We start from the raw sequence: 4,399 nt of genomic DNA, 5'->3' as shown, positions 1-4,399 counted from the left end.
ATGCCCGCTTCTGATCTCTGCAGGCACCAGGCATGCACATGGTTCAGAGACATACATGCAGGCAAAACACCCATACACATAAAAATAATATGAATATTTTTTTAAAAAGGAGATGCAATTACCACTGGAACAGTGTTTATTCCACAGAAGTAATCACACAGTTTTACTAACCCACCAACTAAAGCCTGGGTGTAGTGGCTAACACTTGTAATCTCACGACATGGGAAGCAGAGGAAGGAGGATTGTCATACATTTGAGGTCAGCTTGGTCTACATAGCTACTTCCAGGCCAGTCACAGCTACATAGCAGGACCCCCTTCTTAAAAAAAAAAAAAAAAAAAAAAAACGGAAACAAACAAACAAAATAGTACCTGCCCATAAGGTTTAACCCCTTTTATCAATGCTCTGTATAGATCAAATGATCTTGCTTCTACGTTTTTTTTTTTTTTTTTTTTTTTTGTTTTTTTTTTTTTTTAAGTTTTAACAATAGAAAAGCAGCTTTCTGGACTAGGGGGATGGCTCAGAGGGTAAAGGCAATTGCCAACAAGCCTAAGGCCCTGAGTTCAATCCCCAGAACCAACAAGGTGGAAAAAGAGAACTAACTCCTGTGGGTTGTCTTCTGACCTTTGCATAGTGAATATGTGTGTGGAGGTCAGCACTCATGTATGCACACACACACACACACACACACACACACACACACACACACAGAGTAAGTAAATACATTTTAAACTGAAAAGGGAAAACAGCATTCTCTATAATTAACTCCTTACTATTATAATGTACATTTTATTGCCAATAATCCACCAGACATTTATCTCCCTTTGTTCTATTGTAATCGATCACTACCCTAGCCTCATTCTCAGCATTATTATCTCTTGGAATTAATCTATGTGTCAATGTCACGTTTTAACCCATTTTTGCACGTTACTAAAAAGATACACAGAATCATGTCTGTGGTGCTGAGAATCAAACCCAGAATCCTGTGTATGCTAGAAAGTACTGTATTACTGATCTACACCCCAACCCTCTATATATAATTTTATATTTATATATGAATATACAATTATCTAAAATAGATTCCATTTGATTTTTAAAATAGAAAAAAGTTAGCAGTGGTGGTAGTGCACACCTTTAATCCCAGCACTCGGGAGGCAGAGGCAGGCGGATCTCTGTGAGTTTAAGGCCAGCCTGGTCTACAGAGCGAGATCCAGGACAGCCAGGCTATACAGAGAAACCCTGTCTCAAAGAAACGAACAAACAAAAAACAAAACAAGACAAAAAAGGACACAAAGAAGTTGACTTCAGTCTCTGTGGACTGAAGTCTGTGGTTGTTGTACATCTAGCTAGTTTCAACCACCCTTTCCTGTCAAAAGTTAACACCATCACCAACTAACATTTTCAAGACATTTCTTACAAGAAAAAGAGCTTAATGTACCTGCTCAATGTGCTAAAGATTTTATATATAGTAACTCATTCTTATAATAACTGTGAAATGTACGTTTCATAGAAAATAATCTTAGATATATTCTCAACTTCATCAGCCTTTTACTGTTCTTTTTTTAAGTTGTGTTCTTTCTTTTTTTTTTTTTTTTTTTCGAGACAGGGTTTCTCTGTGTAGCTTTGCGCCTTTCCTGGAGCTCACTTGGTAGCCCAGGCTGGCGTCGAACTCACAGAGATCAGGCTGGCCTCGAACTCACAGAGATCCGCCTGGCTCTGCCTCCTGAGTGCTGGGATTAAAGGCGTGCGCCACCACCGCCCGGCCTGTGTTCTTTCTTTTAATCATGAAAAGAGATGTCATCACACCATTTAAGGGCAATCTTGCATTTACATATTAGATCCTGACTCCTCAAGATTGTAACTGTGCCAGGCATGGTGGCACACACCTTTAATTCCAGCACTCTGAGGCAGAGGCAGGCAATTCTCTATCTATAAATGGAGTTCAAGGACAGCTAGGGACTCAGAATGAGACCTTATCTCAATAAATAAAAATAAGTAAATATAAAAAAGAACAAAATAAAAAGATTGTAATTGCATCCAATATTTTCTCTCCTTCTTTTTAAGATTTTTAAAAATGTGTATGGGGAGTTTCCCTGCTTGTGTCCGTGCACCATATACATGCAGTGCCTTCAGAGTCCAGAGGAGGGCATCAGATCCCCTGCATCGAAAGTTACAAACAGTTGGGAGCCACCATGGGGGTGTTGGGAATTGAACAGGTCCTCTGGAAGAGTGGTCTTAACCATTGGGCCTTTTTTACTCCAGCCTTCTTTATTTTTAAATTTAATTTCATTTATTATTTCCTCTGTGGGGAGAGTGAGTCCGATCTCTCCTTTCATCGTGGGTTCCAGGGATTTAGCTAAGGTTGCCTGCTGAGCCATCTTGCCAGCTTTTATATCTATCTATCTATCTATCTATCTATCTATCTATCTATCTAACTACTATCTATCTATCTATCTATTTAAGACAGGGTCTATACATAACCCTTGACTGGCCTGGAACTCTCTGCATGCACCAGACTGGCTTCACAAAGATTCACCTGTCATTGTCTCTTCAGCATAGCCTAGTAGTGTATGGCACCACCACCTCCATTCCTGCATTATTTATTTATTTATATTTATTTATTTATTTATTTATTTATTTATTTATTTATTTATTTATTTATTTATTTATTTATTTATGAGACAGGGTTTCTCTGTGTAGTCTCTGTGTAGCTTTGCGCCTTTCCTGGAACTCACTTTGGAGATCAGGCTGGCCTCGAACTCACAGAGATCTGCCTAGCTCTGCCTCCCAAGTGCTGGGATTACAGGCGTGAGCCACCACCACCACCCGGCTTTTTCAAGACAGGGTTTCTCAGTGTAGTCTTAGCTTTTCTTGGCTGTCCTAGAACTCGCTCTGTAGACCAGGCTGACCTCAAACTCACAGAGATCTGCTTGCCTCTGCCTCCTGAGTGCTGGGATTTAAAGGTGTGCGCCAACACTGCCCAGCTGTCTCATAGACAGTAGTGATAATGATAATTATGATGGTGATGATGATGATGGGTTTAGGAATGCAGATCAGTAGTAGATAGCTTGCCAAACATGCACAAAGTCCTGGGTTCAAATAAATAAAATACAACTAATAATGGCAACAATAAAGCCTTACTAAGCATCAATCACTTTCATTCTTCTTTTCATAGTTATAATCGTTAGCATTTAGGCATCTGTACTGGCCTGCCCTTAGGGTCCTGACAAGATATATCTTCAGCTAGAGCCACTAAGAGCACCTGTTCTGAGCATTCGCTGTTTCCTTACAAAAAGTGGGCCTTAACTCACTCACTCACTTCCTTTGCTCTTGTCCCCGGGGATCAGTCTCTGCCTCCCTTCTCTGCCTCCTTCTCTCCCCCTCTCCTCAATAAACCTCCCACGTGGGCCCTGTTGTATAGTGTGACTCCTTGCCACTTTTAAAAGAGAACAATAATTATTTTTAAAATTTGCTGTTATGTGCCTACTTCATTTTCCCCATAATCCACAACTTCTGCCCCCCGGTTTAACAAGTCCTATCATGTTTCCCTCACTTGATACCACAACTATGTTATTTGTTTATTGTGTAGCCCTGGCTGGCCTGGAACTCTATGTAAATCAGGCTGTCCTCGAACTCAGGGATCCTCCTGAGTCCTAGGACTAAAATGCATGCTACCCATGCTGACGTACTCCTTCTTTTAACTCTCTTTTGACTTTTCTTTGCTTCTGGCTTCACTGACATCACTGTTAAGAAACACCATGCCAGGCCGGGCAGCGGTGGCGCACGCCTTTAAATCCCAGCACTCAGGAGGTAGAGGCAGGCGGATCTCTATGAGTTCGAGGTCAGCCTGGTCTACAGAGCGAGATCCAGAACAGCCAGGACTGTTATACAGAGAAATTCTGTCTCGGAAAAAAAAGAAAAGAAAGAGAGGAGAGAGGGAGAGAGGGGAGAGAGGGAGAGAGAGAGAGAGAGAGAGAGAGAGAGAGAGAGAGAGAGAGAGAGAGAGAGAGAGAGAGAGAGAGAGAGAGAGAATGAATAAAGAAAGGGGGAAAGAAAGAAAAAAGGAAAGAAAAGAAAAAGAAACACGATGCTTCAGGGACAGGGACCCGACGTTAAGGCCGAGCATTCGAATGGAGAAGGTCGCCAAAGTGGGTGTAGATCGCTACTTTCTGAGACTTGAGAGCAACACAGAGATGGGGTCACACTGGCCTTCAACCCTTTTCCCCAAGCTTTGGACGGCTACCGGTGCTCGAGACAAAGCTGGCGTTCCGAGGGGAGGTCGAGGCTGGTTCGCGACCGCCCACGAAGGCCGCTTCTTCCGATGGCTCGCAGGCGGAACCCCGGCGCCGGGCCGAGGTTGCCGCTCGGCGTCGGCAGAGTGTGCGCGTGCGCGGTGGTGG

This window comes from Peromyscus leucopus, chromosome 4 (genome assembly GCF_004664715.2).
Source record: "Peromyscus leucopus breed LL Stock chromosome 4, UCI_PerLeu_2.1, whole genome shotgun sequence".
NCBI lineage: Eukaryota > Metazoa > Chordata > Mammalia > Rodentia > Cricetidae > Peromyscus > Peromyscus leucopus.
Note: the sequence above shows the minus strand (reverse complement) of the source record.